Here is a 20,777-nt window from a genome sequence, read left to right as displayed (position 1 = left end):
ACGAAGTACCGACTGTGGAGAACGGCATTATGAGGGTTGGACGAGCACTTCCGGGGTCATTGCAGCTGCCGGACGGTCACGTTCTGGCAAAATGGCTGGTCAACACCCATCGGTCGAGCGCTACCTATACAACGGAATATTATGTACATGGAGTTTCGTCGCGTTTGTTGTCGTGCCGACACAGTATACCAAACAGCCTCTGTCACTATAAAAACGTTCATTTTAATATGTTTTAAATTATTATTATATCGAAATTAAGATAACCAAAAAGATCCAATATCGTAATCGAGTTTTTTCTAATAAATAAACATGATTTTCGAAGAATCATACTTCGAAAGCAGTCGCGGATGATACGCTATTAGCATTGAGACGTTATGACTTGTAGTTGGTTTTTGGATTTCGCACACGATCCGTTTGCAGTGCTTGCATTCAGCCCAATTTGCCGTTAAGAACTACTATAGTTGCTTGTGTTGTAAACTTCAGCTGAAAATAAAACACACCAATCATGTTATTAAAATATAATTAAATTTAATTATACAGACATTTATAATATATCAATTGTTTAATATAAGATAATTTATAATTATAGTTCACTTTGACCAGTATTTTACGTACAAAAAAATGTTAAAATTAATCTACTTTCTTAAAATATTTAAATTGCAGGCAGGTAATATAAATATATTTGATAAATATTTTAACAGTTGTATAACTATTTTACATACACAACTTTTTATTATTAGATGAATAATTTTTTTTTAATATAAACTGTATTATTATATTAAGCTTGAAAATTCTTTCCAAGCATAATAAATATAATTTTTCGGGTTTATAGTTGTTGTACTCTTGTATTTGTAGGTATATTTTATCATCAAAATCTGAAAACTATATAGTCAAATTTAATAAGTAAGTATTAATAATAGTTTACAATAAACTTCGGTTTATTCAGCTATTATTAATATATGAGAACTTTGTGGATCTTTTGAAGCACTTAAAGTTTTTAGAAAAATTCTAGAAAAACTAACTTATACCATGATAATGATGAGTATATTTTATAGAATTAATTGTAGAAATCGTATATAGGTATACATATATTATTTATCATACGGGATTCGGTATTTATTTTATAGTGCGTGTTTAAGTTAGATATTTTATCGTTGTATTATTTTAGTTTAGTTAAGATAAAGAGAGGTATTAAAAAAGTCAAAATTTAAACCGTCGTTTACTACCATTAGGCACGCAACCTACCGAAAAGAGTCGGTCGTTTTTTAAGAAAGTTATTGCAGTTTTTATAAAAAATAATTTTTATGGTTTATTTTAGGATTCGAATATCCTGGTCCTGCTTATAACATATACATATTATTAATACGTTTATGCATACGCTATGACGTTGTTGACGAGCACGTGAGATGGACTAATTCGATATTATACGATGACGACAACATCGCGTTGTACCGTTATATTATCTCGCGGGCGTTTTGTGTTTCGCCGCGTTGCGGGTTTCGAGAAGAATCTCTCTTGTACACACAATACAATATATATATATATATATATATATATTATGTATACAATTTATATATGGAAGAACGGCAGACGAGCGGTGCACTGCAAAGGACTTCGGGCCGGCTGGCTGGCTGGCTGGTCGGCCGGCCGGGGTGCGGAGGACGAAACTACCCTTCCACCGCTTTAGATTGCGGATTAATGACGAATTAGCATATAAAGTGACGGTTATGTCAGGGCGAATGTCGTTGGCGCTGGGCCCCGGGCAACTTAAAACGCCGCCGTCATCCGCCGATACACCCGTCTAATGACCAAGGGATTATACCCTGTCGGCCCCTCGCGTCCTCCGCCCGGCTCGGGTGCCTCCGTCTCCTCGCCCACGCACGGTAAAGACGCGTGCGCCGAGTGGATTTGTTCTTGTTTACCGAATCTATTATCATAATTTCCCCTTGATCGCGTCACACGCGCGCGAACTTAAGACGACTACGCGGGTCGGCGACGGGTAGGTATACCCGCATATATATATATATATATATATATATATACTCACGTAAAACGCCGCCGCACGTAAACGCAAATTTGAATTATAAGCGTTATACTCGCGATAGTCGTGACGGTGCGGCGACGAGAGTTTCAGAAATGGGTTGGCGGGGCGAAGGGATGAGAGACCAAGCTCGTTCGCGTAAGGTTTCTGCGGGCAAACCTTATACTTGGCGTGTATATACGCGCTCGGTATAATAATATTATAAATATTTATACATATATTACACGTTGTCATATCAATATACGTAATATATATTATACACGAGTGCGTGCGTGTATGTGTGTGCGTTGGTTTGTACGTCGACCGGACAGACGTGTAGAAAAAGCGAGGAAAAGCCTCGTTCTATCCACTCTTTAGGTATATATTATTATATAATGTATACACTCGCACAGCTCTTCGCGCTGCAACCCTCTGCCGCCGACGCTGCCCGTCAGCCACTTTCGCCGCTAATTAATTAACGGACTTTGATAAAACCCACTTTGTATATATAGTGTGTTGTTTGGTCGTCGCGTTAAAAACTTTTTTCACGGCACGGCGGTAATTAGAGCTGTTCGTGATGGGATTTGCGGATAGTTTGTGTGAGTATGTGTGTGCGCGCGTGCGCGCACGAAAAGAGGGAGAGGGTATTTGAAAGCTTCGTTTCCCAGTGCAGTTTTTCGTTTTGTTTAATTTCTAATTTTTTTTTCTCCTTTTCACCCTCGACCGTAATTAAAACGTATATAAAAGAATACAAAATCCGGTCGTCGCTCGAACATAATATGGTATTAGGTAGGTAAGCAGGTGTGTAGGTGTAGGCGTCCGTAGGCAAGTGGTGGCGGTACGGGCGTAGCGAAAAACGTGCAGTAGTATTCATATTTTATATTATTATTCACAATATTCCAAAAAACCACAGAACCGTGAGAAATCAGTGAACCTTGAGCGAACAAGTGTCTTGTTCACTACACGCACAAAATACACATCGGGCTAATGTTTTCATACACATCTTAGTAACTTTGGATTTTAAGTCTTGCAAATGCATACGATAACGCGTTTTCTATGAAGTTTTACTATAATGCATTGTACTTGCAGGCCACAAACGAGTAGAATATAATTTAATTGTATTATTGCACACGCGCGTATATACATGGATCTGCTATATACGATTTTACGTGGTATACAATTGGCGTGTACAGTTAATGAGCAGTGAGTATAGCTTGGTGGACGATGACTTTGTGTTTGGATATAATTGTTTTATTATATTATACTATTGTGGTACAAACCCGTTATGCCCTTAATGGTTTAATACCCTCTTGTTATTTACTTACGTCAGTGAAATTTTAAAATTTTTTATAAGCGCGTTTAGGTTAAGCTGTTTGTTTTTGAATAAGAACGTGAAAAATAATCTGTAATATTATGTTAAGAGAATGACAATAGAATAACCAATCGCCACAAAATAATATGCATTTATACATAATACACGTCCAGTTGTTATAATACAACGTATATTTCATTAAACGATTATTATTATTATAATGTACCACTATACGAGTAAGTTAGTAAGTAATTTCACTATGCGATAAAATATGACGTGTGTTATATTATTATTTTTTTATTATTATTATTATTATTACTTCGAGTATATGCACGTGTGAAATCCCGCTCAAAACGATTTATAACAATATGAATTGTATCAGCTATCAGTTGTAAATAAATTAATCAATAAAGGATTAATATTGATTAATAAGTTTTTTAAAAAATGGCATAATTCATTATCATCATTTACCAACTGCTGTTGCTGTCAAAGGATGATGGGACTTAAAAATTTAAAAATATATTAAGGATGCTCTGTCCCACCCACCCATATATATTAATATTTATCTTCCAAATCGATCGCTATTATACATTTGTGCAAGTGCATACAGGTAGGTACACCACACATGCGGATGCGGTAAAAACCAAAGTCGTAAAGTGATCTCTCGAGCACACGCGTCTCATGTTCGTGTGTATGTAATATATATATATATATATATATATATATATATATGTAATATGTATACGTGTATATGTATTTAGTTACCGGTTTAGTCAAAGTTTCTTAACCACGATCCCCCACTCCGCAGCTGGCCGCCCCTCATTATACTTATTATATTATATATGTGACCTATCTCCGCATAAACCTCGGTGCAAAGTTTCTTATCGAAGATTTCAGAATCAACCACCACATACTTTCAAAGCTCGCGCAAACTTGAAGTTGCGATCGCCGAACTTACAAAAGCGACGAGGTTGGTCCAAGTAGTCAAAATGCGTTAAAACAGTGTTTCGACTTGATGAACAATCCTCTCGAACCAACTATGGTCTGACGCTCCACCTCGCCACCACCGCGCCACCGTATGTCAATATTAATAATTATTTTACTTAATATTATTGAATAAATGTATAATACACATTTATGAACTTATAAAAAAACAAACACGCAACAGTGAAAAAGTCAAGGTACGACGTGTAGTTTAATCGGTTTTAACCCTTATGACTTCTAAATTAGATTCGATTCTATATTAAATTCGTAAATCGTAAAGCATAAAAAAAGTAAAAACCAAAAATATTTATTAATCACATATCATTACGTTTATAGCCCCTAGTTATACTATATATATATAACATAGTATCTATAGTAAATTAGATTGTTAAGAGCTCATTTTAGTTTAGAATAAAACAATAATAGGTTTATTTGAATAAAAAAAAAACTGTCTGGTTGGATTATATAATTTTATTATTATGTTAACAAAGAGTTATCTAATAATATTATTTGAGTAGATATTAATTTCAAAATTCTGAAGACGAAAATCGATAAAATATTTCTAAGATCTTAGACTTTCTCGATGTTTTCATATTATCATCTCGAAAATTATATTTTGCATTTAAACTTATATTTATATTTTTTTGATTTAACGAGTCTAAACATGATATTAAGATATTACCATTACTCTTGTCTCCCTTAACTTTTGATATTTAAATAACCTAAAACATAATTAAAATTTTTAATTATTAAAAAGATAATATACTACACAAAATCATTACAATGATGTTACTTGTTAATTGAGTGTTAAAGCTATAGGGCCCATAATGAACGGCATTATAATATTATAATTGAAACTAATTTAGGCTAAACAGATGAGTATAATGATTTAACCTCAAGAGAAAATGGTACAAAATTAATCATAATAATTAGGTATGAAAAATTGTTTAAAAAAAAATGTATAAAAGTTTTTTAAGACGTACAGTTGAACAAAATAAACATCTTCTGAGGTCCAAAGTAGGGCAAGTTCAATAGAATTAAAAAAATCACTGTATTATCTCATTTGATTTGTAAACATCTAACTATAGCATGTCATTAATTATTATCGTTGGGGTCTTGAAAACCCGGACATTTTTTATAGATGCTTTATATAATAGGTACTCGACGTCTGCAATCTGCAGTAATGCTATTGGTGTTGTAACTAAATCCATGTACCGAGAAATATTAATTTATTATTCTTTGTATGTGTTTGAAAAACATAATATACATTAATAATATTATAATACAATCGTACTATTCAATTTCTTAATTTATGCATTATAGTACTATACCAACTCCTTAGAAGTATGGAAGGAAATGTGTCTACAGGTATTTTACAAGCATATTAAAAATTGAATATTAAATTTTCGTCGTTTAATTACGATAGTTTTCCGAATTGAATTCATTTGATTCATGATACTGTCATTAAATATATATTTGTATATAGACAAGTATAGACCAAAACATTTTTGAAATAAACAATATTTTTTGAATTATAATTAAATGTACCTACATCAAGGTGTCCCTCTCAGTCATAACAACAGAAATGTATTAATTAATAATTTTAAATGATACGCTTGAATTACTTTTTGGAATGGATCACAATTTTTGTTTATATTATACCTTTCTTACTTTAAAAAAAAAAGTAAGCTATTCAAATTGTCCAAATTGTTAATAATTATAATAGACATACAATACGCATTTGAAATAAAGTACAGAAATTCCATAAACGATTTGGTTTTTTAAAATGGTATAATTATATTGAATAAAGTAACAAACTAACAATAAACTAAAACGCTACAGGTACCGATCAAAATAACTTTAGATTACCAAATTGTTTTTACATTTTTTTTTCACAAATCTTCTATTTATCCTTCCCCGCCCGTGTTTATGAAGTCGCATCGATAACCAAATTCGTTCTAAACCCCGGAGAGTTTCGATTTTTAAACCCAATATCCTTTATTGAACACTCGGTTTATATTATAATATTATAATGCCTTATTCTGCAAACACGCAAATAATAAATACATCGAGCTTGTTGTCTTCGCGGGAAGCACTAAATATCGCGCGGCGGGTTTTTGGTCGATTTAATTACATCGTAATCCACGAGCACATTATACCGCTCGTATCTGCGTACACATATTATTATTATTAATATTATTACGATGGTATAATAATATGTGCACTGTACACTGCAGTACGCGGCGCGTTGAGTATAATTAAGGTCCTCGGACGGAGAATGGGTAGAGCTGCGTCGGCGGTTGGACGGGTCCTCGCGGGTTAGGGGGGCGGGAGGTGCACGAAGAGGAGGAGATAACACTCGTATATGCGGAAGAGTATATAGTCCGCGCGATAGATCTGCATAATATAATATATCTGTGTGTGTGTGCGTATAAATATATTTAGCGCGAGACCCCCGACGACCGCGACTATGCGACTGTGACGGCCCGTATTATACGTGTATATATAGTTATGCAGGAAAAGGAATGCCTCGGGCGGGCGGCGGCGGCGTAATATTATATTATTATTTATTATTATTGCAGTATAATAGCGCGTAGGTAGTTTCAGCGGCATAAGTGCGTTATCGCGAGGGCCGAAAACCGTCCGCGAGCGAATACCGCCGACCGACCAACCGCGTTCGGTTTCCGCATACACGCCTAGCTTATTATTATACTCGCGTGTAAGCTCCCTCGTGCCGGAACGGGGTCGGTCGGCCGGCCGGTCGGCGTCCTCTCCGGGGAAGCGCAGTAAATCATCGGCGACCACGGAAAACTTTTCGTCGAGGGCTGGCTGGCTGCTGTGCGGGGCTGCGTCTCAACGCGCGGTCTGAACGCGGGCCAAAAAGAAAAAAAAGATATCGAAAACGCACCGCGAAATCTTCCCGGGCGACTGTGCGACAGAAATGTCGTCGATTTTTAATAATAATATATAGCTATAGGTATATATTTTTATTTTAAACATATTAATATATTATTATACTTTAACGAACGCGAAGACACGAGAGAGAGGGAAACCCATCGTCACATTAATATGACGCCGTTGCACCTCTAATAAAATATATAATTATTTTTTTTTTTCGAAAAAGTAATTTGTAATATTATATTATAATGTTTGTTAAACCGTCTCTTGGTCGATCTATTTTTAGTCTCCTTATTCCTCCCTATTCCCGGAACAGTTAGAGAGCAAGTCAATTGAGAGATAAGAATATTTTTGTGATTGGTTTGGTTATAGATTATGTATAATATTGTTTTGATTTATTGCTGCGACGGGCTCAGTGATGACCTCCAGGTCGAAACGGTCGAAATAATATTATAAATAATAATAATATAGGCGCCAGACGTGTGGGTATTTTTTTCGTCCGGTTTTATTTTTACGCATAACATTATTTTATTATATTATTATACGTCGTTATCCTACCGCGTCGTGTTGTCATCCACACACCTGCAGTGATCGCGGACCCTTATTATTTGAATGTTGTCATGAGCGGACGCTGAGCGGTCGTGATCTCTCGGTCAAAGCGCACAGGGGTGGACCGGTTGAACCGATGCCGATGTTAATAAGGTATGTGAACTACGCGATACCAGAACGAATCGTATGTATTTTTTTTAAATTACCTATACAAAAATTTTACCTATTACTTGCAGTATGTCTGCACATGCTAAATATTAAAAAAAAATGTCTATTACTTATTTAATAGTATTTTCGTTTGTTTTTAATGTTGTTATAGCGTTGATAGTCGAGATGGCAATATATAATTATGTTATACGACATTACTTTGTTTAATAAATTATATATTTTTTTCTTTTAATTAAATACATTTTTGTATTTGAAGACAACCATACGTAATAGTAAAGAGAAATTCGTTTCTACATCAATCCCGACTAACAAGGATACAGTCTTTGTACACACTATTTTCCCAGTACGATACACGATTGGATCACTATAACCAATCTGAAAGTTTTTATTTGAAAATATATGTATGTGTATATAGTGTGTCGATAGTTTTAAGTTGAAAGAATTACGATAAAAGCAAAGTTTCTTGATTTTTTTTTTCAATACTGTATAACATTAAATCTAAATCAAAGCTTAAATTTATAGATTATAGAGATATGAATCACCCACAAAAATTATTATATACATTTTCTGAAGACGATTTTATTAAAGTTAAGCTAGTTCATTCTAGTAAGTAGTGGTCACTGAGTAACACTAATAAGACTATAAAAAATCAAGATTGCGTGGGCTTGGATAATTACTTTTTTAATTGTAATAGCTTAATTAAAGTTAAGTTCGTCTAAGAAAAATTACCATTTAATTGTTTATTATTATTCATCTTTTAATTTTTTTTAACTTTAATCTGTGACTTGGTTTAATTAAAAGATATATTCGATCTGATATGATTAGAAAACGCAACATAATACTTTACAAGTTATTAAATAAAAAACCATCTTATATATTCAGTTATATTAGTTACCTAAATAATTACATGTTTTTTTCAAATTAAAAATTGTATTAAAAGGCTCAGTACACAAACAAACAAAACAAATATTTTAATTTAAAAATCATAATAATTTTATAATTATCTGAATTCTTTTATCGATAAGTACAAATCTTAAGAGTCTAAATTAATATTTTGAAAACGTGCTTGTTTGAAAAATTACTTTTATCATAAAAAGATCATAATATATTAATAATACAATTTTTAAATATCGAATAAATTGGTTACAATTTATTAAAAATGTACGCGTCAGACAAACAATAGCGTATGATGTGCATCATAATATTTAATGTTCCAACCTAATGATTAGGTTACTGTTTTAAGCTTAATGCTATAGTGGACGATTTTTCTTAAGCTATTTGATCGATGCCAACACGATGTATATTTATGTATATTTATTTATATTTATTTATGTATATTTTCAAATTTCAATAAATATACGTTTAGGTGTTTTTCTTTTTTTGTTTACAAATTATTATACCTACGCGAAGACTCCCAAATAATATATATATATGTGGCATTTTTTGAGACACGTGTTACGCATCGGGACGTGGATAGTTAGTTGTGCGCGCGACGTGTTTTTATCGTGCAAATATTGTACTATTGCTATACGCATATTCAAATATGTATAATAATATATAAGTTACATAATATATACACAGTTTATGTATAGACATTTTTGTCGTTGAACAGTTTCCAATATAAACGCGTATATCCACACACACGGATGATGCATATTATATAGCATATACGATGCCTGATGGTAGTTGTAGTCTACTGAAGGTGAATATGGGCACGGCGGCGGCATCTCGTCCTCTAGTTTTCTCTCTCGCTCTCTTTCCATATGCATATAAACTTTATATATGTGTGTGTGTGTGCGCGTGTGTACTAGGGCGCGTGCTTTTAATCAAGTCCTCCGGCCCCGGAGTTACGCCAACAGCTCGTTTACCCGTCGCAAATCAATTATTTCGCATCGGATGTTCCGGTATTAAAGTTGATTCCCCTCTATATATGCACGCCGGTCTATCCACCGCCTCACCACCCGCACAGCCGAACGATGGCTTTCTTCGATCTCTGTAACGAGGTGTACACCTGCACGCGCATTTAATAACAGTAACATACACACGAATAATAATAATATATACGATCACACTTTTTGTAAATGCCAATGCACAATTACGTATTTTTCAATTACGATTATTACGGATTATGTAACCGTGTACGGCTATATATTAATTGAATTCGAAAATCGATGACCGCCGTGGGAGTGTAAACGACTTAAGGTTTTTTATGCGCACAAAAATATAATATATTCGTTAAATAAAACTAAATCACATAATTTACGAATATGGGAAAAATTAATTTTATGGTCTCGTTTGTTGTGATTTAGAACAGTGTTTCCCAACCTTTTTAGTACATATTCTTTATAAGTTAACGTCGACCTATATAATTTGTTTCAAATCGCACTTCAAATATCTGAATTCTCACTGCTTTTGACGTTAAACAAAGGATATTTTGTTATTTTATTTCTCTGTACATGTTATTATGATGTACATTATACCGAAACACATTAAACTCTGTGGAAAGTAAGTCGTAGGTACATTATACATATCATTTGATATTTCCCATAGGTATGTGTAATCCTACGAATCACGTTTCGAGGGGATTTGTCGCGTGCGTCATACACCCACACATTGTACAAAATTGTACATTAAAGACTTTAAACATAATATTATGTAAATACCTATAGCCGGATCACTCCTCCGGAAAAACTGGACGAAGCTACAGCATCAGTCAGCATCAGTATCTATATATTATACACCGTACGCACAAGTACGAGTATCTTGATTAATAAAAATATAAAAATGACATCAGGTGAAAATATTATAACACTCTGTTTGCACTGCATCATTATATTGTATATCAGTATAATAATTATACGGCGCACTCGAAAGTCGGACGTTTAGCGTGGACATTTTGTAATCTGCAATACGACGATATATATTTTTATAGTATACTTTATTGTATTATCGTGACTATCATTACTACTATTAGTATACCTATTATTATTGTATAATATTGTGATACAACAATGTGGAAACTCGTTTCTTCGGTGTTCGTTATTTTCCGATTCCCGTGTTCCCAAGTCACAACGTTTACGCTCGAAAAGTCGCCTTGCCATGGTAATACTGTCTGGGTAAGGTGCGTCTGTAAAATATAAAACCAGGGATTTAAAAATGTCTCGAGTAAATTTAAATATAAGTATTGAATACAAAAATTGTGGGAAAAGAAACCGTTCGTGCAATTTAATGTACGAAAAGGTATAAATTTCATAAGTGTAACGTGTATAATATTATACTATTCTTAAACATATTTTCTGTGCGACGCGCATTATATACATTTATATGTAGGTACCTATATATATATTTTTAATTTAATAGAATATTATTATTGATTTTTGAATTCAAATATTCCTTATTAATAAATTCGTATACTCGATAATAATTTGATTATAATATTATATTCGCAGAGTACACTAGTGTTCGACAGTAGCACGCTACTTAATTTGTTCCGATAAACATATTATAATATAGTATACAATGATAATAGTAGCTAAATTACGTAGAGTGGCTAGAGATGGTATATGTTTTAATTGTTTGCGAAAAATATAATAAGATATTATACATGAAAATAAGAAAATTTAGCGAAAAATTAGCTCACTACATTAAAATAATAACTGATAACTATTGGTCAGTATAATAACGATTCAGTTAACAGAACTCGCGTTATATATATACATATTATTATCATATATTCACATGCACACTCAATTCCACAAGACGTTTGTACACCGATTAATAATGTAAACATATATTATGAGACACGCAACAACCGCTTCAGTGAAATATTTTATATCGTACGTATCTATAGGGACAGTAGTAATAACTAATAAATCATATTTTGTAGTAACTCTAAGAATCGAATGCTACATTATATTTTGTAATTCACAAGTGCATAACACGACAGCATAGGTACTCCGTTAAAAGTGCACTGCAGTGTCGTGTTTAAGCAGTTCGCTGAAATACAGTACGAGTATATTATGTAGATAAGACACGAATAAGTGGGCTGTGTATTATGTGTATAATATTATTGCCCCACTTTTCCTTTGAATTATTTTCTCTTCTTTTTTTTAGTGCTTTAATATATTTGAATAATTTGTTCAATAATATTATTCGACTGTAATACTTATCGGATGGCTATATTGCCTATATTTAAATCACGGTAGATAAAAAAAAACTACTATTAGCAGCTATTTTATTGATCATATTATTATGTGCTTCAAATGTTTACAGATTTGATTTTAATTATTATTTTGGTTGATTTGAATACTATAGTAACTCATTGTGTGAGATTTTGGACTTTTACCAGGTCATGGTTACTTTGACAAAAAACTTCATAATAATATTGCATTGTGAATCGTTAAAAAACGAAATAGAATTTTTTTACATTTACATAATATTATATTTGTTTTAACATATGACGGGTTACAAATACAAGAACTAGGCTTATAATTTGAAAAAAAATTATTTCTATCATAACATAGGTCATAATATATTGTTATACTTTATGAATCTACAAACACGTTTTTAGATTTTAATTTTAAGCATATCGTGCGCGTCAGAAACTTAATTCAATCGTAAATCCAGCAAATTATTTATTTATTTACTATACACTTGCTTGGCATTTTATGCTTACATGTACAATATATAAAGTTACTAAGCAAAATAATATGACCTGTGACTAATCATTAAGCGTATTATTTTATACTCGCACGATAAATTTAAAATTTAATCTTTTTATACTTTTCGCTCACATACAATAGTAAACAAAATGTTCTGCCACATAATAGTAGAATAGTCGCTTATATTATAAAGTAAACTGATACATTTTATTGGCCCATTTGACAATCTTTAATATGAAAATAATTTTTTTTTTCATTCTCGAGTCGATTTAATTTTTTTCGAATACATATTTTTACGTCCGCTTTATGCGTAGGTATATAGTATGTTATCGCTTCAAGGAACGTCTTGATTTTATATTGAGGTCGTTTCGTGATTGGAATGTATATTATATTATACACTGCAGTACCACGAATTTCAGTAGCTTCGCACTAACAACCCGTCATATCGAACGGTGCGAATCGTTTGTTCGTGGGTGATAATATCGTATTATTGTATAACAGACATAAAATAATATACTAAAAGCAAAGTGTGTGTTGGGAATGAGGATAAATTCAGCACAATAAGTGTATATAGACTATTAGGTTAAGACTGATATAAAAAAAGGAATCACTGAAATAACGTGAACGTTACATATTTTGTATGTATAACAGCCGCGTGACACATACACATACGTATTATTATAACCATATTTGCACTATATCGTATCGTCCACTGTCGTAAACGGCGAACGTTTTTCCAAACCCCCGAGTGTGCGTAGGCGAATGCGATAGGTGTATATTATGCGATACGCACGTAGCAGGTACCCAGTTATGTACTATATACATAATATAATATACTCGTCGACGCGATTGTGTTTGGCGAGGAGTTATTTTGAATTTTAAGTGCGCGCGCGTGTAATGCGCCCCGACAATTACACGTCGTGTTGTAGGTGTGTACGCTATAAGTGTATAAATAACTGTATATACATTACACGACATCGGCATTTGGAGCGCGCAATGGTAAAAACGTGTTTCTCGGGGGTAACTGCAGCACACGAGCGTTGTGTACAAAGGTCTACGTCCCGCCGGCCGACCTCGCACGGACGAAAAAACGGCACTGCCGTCGATCGAGCCGCGTCGGGTTTATTTTTATTTATTTATTTGGTTTTTCTTTTTCTTTTTTTTATATATATTTTTCAGCGCTTTCGAGGATAAAACATAAAACCCGAAACGAAACAAAACGGTCGTTTGCCGCCGAGATCGACGTCGATTATTATTGCGCGCCGCCGCCCCGCGCGTCCTACGCAATATACGGTCATTCGTATTCCGCGCGCGTGACCCCTCCGCCGCAGACTCCCGCGGAGAGCGCGGCGGGCGAGTGATCTCCGTGCGGATTTATAGGGCAGCGGCGGGGGCGGCGGGGCGTGTATTATAATGCTATACAGTATGTGACGGTTTTGCGAAAACGAGTTGCGGAGACCGCCGCCAATGATTGATCGCAAACCGATTTCTGCAGTCCGCGACAGCTACACTCGACCCGGCGAGACGCGTACCAGCACCCCCTCTAACCCCGTTTACCGCGGTCGTAGGCCGTTTTAGGCCCCGTCGACCGTGTACAAATCCATACGTCTGTGTGGGTGTGAGTGCAACGAGCAAAGGGCGCGAGTGTTGAGAAAAAACGGTGCACATATATATATTTACGGTTCGGCGTATATTCGAAAAAGGTCACCTTACCCGCACGCGCGCACACTGCTGCGAGTATTATAATATAATATGTTGTAACGCGGACGGGGCTGTAAAGGCTCGCATACGTCTTGTTTACACGGCGGGCGCGGGGTACCTACGTATAATATATTATGGTCGTCGCCTTTGACGAGCGGGACAGAAATCACGTCGACCGGAATGGCTTTTGCGGATCCCGGGCTAAAAGGGCGCCCGGCCAAAGGCCAAAACTTTGTAAAGGCCAGTTACCGTCCCCACGTCAACCGCCCGTCGCCGCCGCCACGAGGTCACGGGTGCTGCTGTATGTGTGTGTGTACTGTGTACTGTATATTATGTATGTTCGTATATAGTATACACCTATATAACAACGCGCGATACACGGACCGACTTCCAGTTCGATCCTCTTCGAAATTCCCCCTTTGTTTTCGAATTAATCACGAGTCCCTTTTATCCTCTTTCGCGCCGGTTAGCTCGCGGGTTAAAACCCTCATCGCCAAAACTATTACGGTAATGGTCCGCCGAGGTCAACAATAATAATATATAATATTATACATATTCTCGGCAACGATTTATAACAACGCCGCGGCCGTCTCATCGCTGACGGCCTAAATAATGACGATTGTGCATATACATATTATGTAAATTACACACTTGGACAGTTAATAAACATATTACATTATAATATGGACACGGGTACACCTGGAGTGAACTCGTGACTTGTGCGCGCGGAAAACTGCATTAAATTCAGTAACACCGTAATTTCAGGAATGGTGTTCATTGCAGGCTGCACTATTTTTCCTATGTCATATTTTTCCGCCATCAGATTTACAAACGCCTCCGACGGCCGATGCATCGAATTTAAAAATGAAGACCATAATGCGTTTAATACGATACTCGTATAATAAGTATAGGGGTAATATTTATATATATATATATATTATTGACGTATGCGTGACAAAAGCTATTTCCCACTTCCGATTTTTCGATTTCTCCGATTCATTAAAATATTATAACATAACTCTTCGATCCCAATAATGTGCCATTCAGCACGTTTATATCAAAATACACATATTTATGTTACGATGGAAAAAAAAGTGACATGAGGATGAAAAATAATATTATTGGTTTATTAAATCTTTTTGCCCTTCAATAAGAAAAAACTCAAAAATCGCCACCACTCCCCAGATAACTTTTAATGTTTTAATTGAGTCCGCTTGTGTTCTTTGCTATTACTTGTTATTGGTGCGATAAATAATACTCGTATATCGGATTAGTAGTGTACTCGTATAATATTTATTTAATTTTCGTTCTTTTCAATGTACTGATAATCTAATGGCAGTCTAAATGCCGATCTTTACAATATCATAAAGTTATAATATGATACGATTTAATAATCATTTACATTATTCGACTAGGCTATTACAATAACATGTATACCATATAATATATATATATTCTGTTCAGAACTTTACACTCTTAACACAAACTGAGCTTACAGCAAATGTTATAGCTATAATCAATTTATCATTATGAATTTTTTTGCTAAAATAATGTCTTATTAATATTATTTATTATATACATGTCATAACACGTCATAGGCAGCATATATTCTACAGATCGTGTAATAGGTAATATAAATATATTATAATATGCGTAACGCTTGACAAAACGCCGATAAAATACGCGGTTTGTGTAGATAAGCATGATAATATAGTGTAACATCGCAATATAAACGTTTATTACTAAGCGCCCGTATAATTGGTATAATTATTACTGTTACGATTACCAACTGTAAGGCATTATCGATATCGTGGCATTTAATATTATGTTTTGTTGTAGTCCTATAACAATAATAGTTAAATCGAAGTCCGACGAAAATGCCGAAAACAGATTTGATTCTCGCCACCCTAGCTAATATTATAATACAATAATAATACGATCACGTTATAATTAACTGTACAATTATACATATTATTTATTTGTGTTATCGTAAGAATATGATCTGTGAGTAGAAAAACATAAATATACAATTTTGAAAGAAGTTATCAAATAATGATGAGTGATCATTGAAGACACTTTCGAGAAACTATATAATTAAATAGGTATTTAAATACCAATATCAATATACCCAGTACCACACCAACACAATTTTTCAATTTGCGGTCATTATAATTTATATATTATGCTTTATATGCTAAGACGACGCACCGTATAAATATCAGTCGATTTTAACTTAACTATTTTTGTCCAAACGTATTTCTGTACCTATACGCACCGCAACCTCAATCGAAATGATTTTACAACATAAACATTTTAATAACATAAAAGTCATAACATGAAATGTTAATTAAATATATTGATTTTCTAGACAATTAAAAAGATATTATTATATAGTAATTAAATAGTAATTAAAAGTAGTTTCAAAGTATATTTTTTTGTTTTTTTCTCCGACACGTACAAATCTATAGTTTTGTATAAATTTATAATGTTGAAAGAAATAAAATCAAACAAATTATACTTATACTTGATGGGAATTTTCATTACTCAACAAGTTAATTATATTTTCATAAATTTCCAGACTAATAATAAATTTACCACGTTTGCTAAATCTAATTTATAGATCAACTTTCAATAAATTATAGTTTGCAAATGACATAACGCCAGACACTTTTTAGTATTTCAATATATTTCTACAATAATAATGGCGAATTTATGGTATACGATGATATACCTATGTAAAGTATAAATATAATACAAATGTAACTTTAAGTCTTAGACAAATAGGTATTAAATATAGGTACACACGCATATACGTATATAATATATATATATATATATATATTGAAATCATATAGCACGAAATTAATAATATTATACTTCAATTTTGTTTACGGTGAAAACACAATTAATTCTTTTTTTACGTTTTGCGTGTTTTTATTTTATTTTTGTTTTTTTTAACAATGGGTCTGCGAGCCAAGAAATTATATAATATGTCAAGTTACCGCTACAAAGTGGTGTACCTTATTAATATCGACGAAACTACGGCACTTTAACAATAACAATATAATGATATAAACCTACCTTAACCTAACCCTACAATAGATACTAACTATTAGGTAGGGTATCGTTACACGTATAATATATTATAATGATATTAAATATTAATGTGCACAACATACAGTACACGCGTTATTTGATTGATCGCTATACAAATTCACGGACAAATTGCATTATTATTATTGGCAATGCAGCACAAAACAATAATATTATTATAATAACTATATATTATATATGTTTATTTATATTGTATTTATGTGTATGATAATAATACGATTGTATCTATTACAAATCTCAATATATTTTACAAAATAATAGAAACGCGTTCGACGACGTTCGATCATTCCGATATCGTGTACAAATCGGGTACAAATAACTGGCAGTAAATCTGCAACGCGACAGGAGAAGACGCGGAATATGATAATATATATTATATTATATAGGTAGGTATATAATATTATAACACGACGATACAAAACGATATCATTGGGCACTTAATCGCGACGTGATTTATCGATGAGGTCGCGAAAAAGGCGTATTTCTTTTCGCAGCCGATCGGCCGGCGCTCGCGGTATAAGAGGCAGCAGCCGCAGTGTGAAGTGTGCGCGACGGATGCAGAAATCCGAGTAAAGTTCACGCGCTCAAAAGACGTGCTTTTAAGGGCTGCTGCACACTTCGACGTTCGCATGTATATATGTACCTACCTCTTTGCCCTTTGCGGACGCAAACACACACACACACACACACACACGGGCGCGCGCGCGTACGCATACATTATTTCATAATGTACGGCACTGCAAAGGCGGCGGCGGCGGCGGTGGCGGACAGAAGAATAGCCGTGGCGGTTGCGTTTGACAGTTTGCAAATGTCTATACGGGCGCCATTACCACCGCCGCCGCCGCCGAATAGGAATCGGCACTTTCAAAAGTTGGCCATTATATATATATGTGTGTGTTATATATATTTTTTTATTTTTTTCCGTCGTCGGTCGCTTTGAGAGTGTGTGTGTGTGTGTATGTGTGCGCGAATGCGCGCGCACGCGAACCGAGCCGTAGAAATGACACAGGAATTGATAGCTTTTCGCCGGTATATGGTACCCCAGGGTGTTGTGATGTGTATTTGCGGACTGCAGATAGCGGTTTGGGCCGAACAGAGGGGTGGGCAGAGGGTGGTCGAGTGCGCGAGGGAGGAGAGAAAAAAAAATAACGGCTGAACCGTCGTCGAGGATGAACGCGACGGCCTACGATATCATTTATTTCGCGGCGAGAAGAAAGCCAGAAGCAGTGGTCCCACCGCCGCCGCCGCCGCCGCAGACTACTCGGAAAATACCCGTCGTCGAACATATTTATAATATATCATTTCGAACGTTAAACACAGATCAGTATATTGGGTATTTGCGGGGTATGTGCAGGGAAACTTCCACCGCACCTATAAATATAATACGACTTACCCACGTACTATAGCTCTTTATTATTTCGTCGCGGGCTATAATATTATGTATTATTATAATGTGATAAATAATTATTCATAGAAAACGGCGTAAATAACTATAAGTTTCGACGGTCAGTAAACATATAATAGTGTATAACATATTCATTTTTTTTTTATCTTTATCTAGACATTTTCAAAATTAGTTGTATCTTTTTTCTTAATGTATGGATAAATTCATATATATGCATAATGCATATATTATTATGTTTCGAATTTATCTAGATACATATTTTACATTATCTATTCCCAACTCTGTTTATTGTAAGCTCAGACCTAAACGATACCAATTCGATTTTTTTTTAATCCATTTTTTATACATATACTATATAAGTTAAAGTTATCAATAATCTGTAATTTAAGCATACAAACAATCATTTATACGCATAAATGTATAAAGAACAAAACGGTTTTAAATCAACATAATTTACCAATTGATTAAAAATAGCACATCGATTCCTAATAAATTATATATTGTTCAAATCAATAGGTTCTATCTACACGATCAAATATATTATGGATAACCAAAAACTACCACTCATTTTGTATTAATTATATATCAACCACATAATATCATTAATTACTTTACATGTTATATTTTTTCAACAAAAAAAAAAATCTATAAATAATAGCGAAATCATATTAATCATTTAACCTAATTATAATTATTTAACCTATTTCCAGGAAATGTGTATTTAGATCAAGACAGAATAAGTTCTAATTAAGTGTCGTCTACGTCGATCATTCGACGTACAAAATAAATGAATAACCAAAAATATCGTAAAATACTTTATTAACTCGCGGCGTCCAGTGATAATCGAGTCACGTGATCGCCACCACTGATCACTATTTGGTCATCTCATTATTCTTATATATTAATTATATTATATTGTTTATTTTATGTTTAGTCTAGTTATCTTATTGACTATGCATGAAATTATACTCATTGTTATCTTATCCTAGTTACAATATGTTTAAAAATTATTATGCTAGCTATTATATTGTTACACAATTGTTTTATTAACCTAGTTTTTAAATACTAATTACATGTCTTATTATTACCTATTTTAATTTATATTTTTCGAAAACGCTTAATACAACATAAGTTAAAAAATAAAACAGATTCACAATCAAAAGGTTAGGTTATTGTACCTAACCTTACTATTGAATTTTGTAACGGAAATTATGTTTATTTTTACGTAAAGTTTTGGTTAAATTTAACTCAAATTATAAAACTTAACATGAAAAAACATTTTTCTAATAATTTTTATGTTTAACAATCATTAAAAATCGAAAGACTTTATAACATTGTGAAGTTTTAAATTGCTCTTATAAATAATTTGATTTATTTTTCACCTTCTGCCCTTTTGGTTGTGAGGCTATATACGTTATGTTATTTCCAAATTTGTTTTTAAGTAATTTAAATTTTAAGTAAATCCGTACTCACTTCTCTAATTAAAATTGTTAAATATCAATCTAACCATTATATATTATAAATGTCTTGCAATGTACGAAAATAAAAATAATGTTTTTCTAAGGTATAATCGACAAAAATAATATATAATTGATGATCAACACGTGTGTCAATATTCGAGTACATCTCAATACGTTTATAAGTACTCTCAAAGGCGATTATAGAGAAAAAGTAACTGATCTACATATTGGAGTCAATTTATATATATTTAAATATTCAGTCGAGACCGGACTTAGTCTCGATAGTAATAAATTATAATGGCACCCATATATATTGAATTTTCGTAAATATGTCATTAAAACGTAAAAAAAAATGTATTACGATATTACTACGGTTAAATTCGCCAATAGAAATATGTGCTGTGCTGTAATATACGAATTCGGTTGTTTGTAGGTTATCAGTAGGCGATATTATAGATGTCAGGCCCCACAGCTTTCGAGTGGATATACGTAACACGGTTTACGA

At 33.6% G+C, this 20,777-nt stretch overlaps 1 long non-coding RNA gene across 1 annotated transcript in view; it reads right to left on the bottom strand.

Moving 5' to 3' along the window:
* Positions 1–200: 200 nt before the first annotated feature.
* LOC132918233 (uncharacterized) overlaps positions 201–20,777 on the bottom strand; it is a 71,966-nt gene continuing 51,389 nt past the window's right edge. The window contains exons 3-5 of the long non-coding RNA XR_009660423.1: positions 10,911–11,058; positions 10,595–10,834; positions 201–483 (exon numbers count right to left, since the gene is read on the bottom strand). This is a non-coding gene — a long non-coding RNA (uncharacterized LOC132918233). The remainder of the gene's footprint in view (positions 484–10,594; positions 10,835–10,910; positions 11,059–20,777) is intronic.

Source organism: Rhopalosiphum padi, chromosome 1 (assembly GCF_020882245.1).
Source record: "Rhopalosiphum padi isolate XX-2018 chromosome 1, ASM2088224v1, whole genome shotgun sequence".
NCBI classification, from domain to species: Eukaryota; Metazoa; Arthropoda; class Insecta; order Hemiptera; family Aphididae; genus Rhopalosiphum; species Rhopalosiphum padi.
Note: the sequence above shows the minus strand (reverse complement) of the source record. Positions and strands in the feature narration are given on the sequence as shown.